Source organism: Ipomoea triloba, chromosome 16 (assembly GCF_003576645.1).
Source record: "Ipomoea triloba cultivar NCNSP0323 chromosome 16, ASM357664v1".
Classification (NCBI taxonomy): domain Eukaryota; kingdom Viridiplantae; phylum Streptophyta; class Magnoliopsida; order Solanales; family Convolvulaceae; genus Ipomoea; species Ipomoea triloba.
In genome coordinates, this window is record NC_044931.1 from 15,977,571 (window position 1) to 15,978,998 (window position 1,428).

Here is a 1,428-nt window from a genome sequence, read left to right on the forward strand (position 1 = left end):
TATATATATATATATATATATATATATATATATATATATATATATATATAGATTCAAAAGGTGAAATTTAACATATGTCTTGCACAGAGTATAAGTAAAATTTTGTCCCACGTGAAGAAAGAAAGGTCAAGATTATATTTAATTTTCTAAAAGTATTAGAAATATCATAGAGTATTAGAAATGTCTAGCATAGAGTATAAGTAAAATCATGTCTTACATGCATGAAGAAAGAAATATCAAGATATATGTTTGCTTTCAAAAAAAAAAAATCAAGATATATATTTTTTCAAAAGTATTAACATAAGTCATGAACGGTTACAATTTTTTTTTTTATTTTTTTTTTACCCAAGTTGATATGTATATATAGATTCAAGAAGTGATATATTCATCATATGCCTCACATAGACTATAAGTAATCTGCTTTACCACAAGTAATGAACTGTTACAAATTTTTCTTTATATTTTTTTACCCATGTTGAAATGTTTAGTATATATAGATCCAAGTAGTGATACTCACCATATGTCTCATATAAAGTAAAATAAAAAATAAAAAATAAAAAAAATCTCATCATAGGAATAAAGAAAGATCAAGATATATATCTTTCCAAAACTACGCATGGGTTATGAACGGTTGTATAGTAAATTTTTATTTTATTTTTTTTAAATACAAGTTGATATGTATATATAGATTCAAAAAGTGATATCATCTTATATCTCTCATAGAGTATAAGTAAAATTATGTCTCATAACATGAAGAAAGATCAAGATATATCTTTTCAAAAGTATTAGAAGAGTCATGAACGATTGTAAATTTGTATTATTATTTATTTTTATCCAAGTTGATATGTATATATATAGATTCAAAAAAAAAAAAGAAGTGATATCATCATACGTCTCACATAGAGTATAAGTAATATTACTTCTCATTACATGAAGAAAGAAAGATCAAGATGCAATATGCTACTTTCTTTCTTCTTCTTCTTCTTTTTTTTTTTTCCTTTTTTTTTTTTCTTTTTTGAACAAGCAATATGTTTCTTTTTAAAAGTATTGGTATGAGTTATGAACGGTTGCAAATTTTTGTTTTTATTTTTACCCAAGTTGATATGTATATATAGATTCAAGAAGTGATATTCATTCGTTATATGCCTCACATAGAGTATAAGTAACTTTATGTCTCAATATTAAATGAAGAAAGGAAGATCAAGATATATCTTTTTGAAAGTATTAGCATGAATCATAAATAGTTGTAATTTTTTAATTTTTTTTAATCCAAATTGATGTGCATATATAGATTCAAGAAGTGATATTCATCATATGCCTCCCAATGAGTATTAGGGTGTGTTTGGTTGGGGGGTTTAGACATAAGGTATGGGTATCAAAGTGATTGTTAGTGTTTGGTTGATAGGTTTTGTGAATGCTACTATGGGT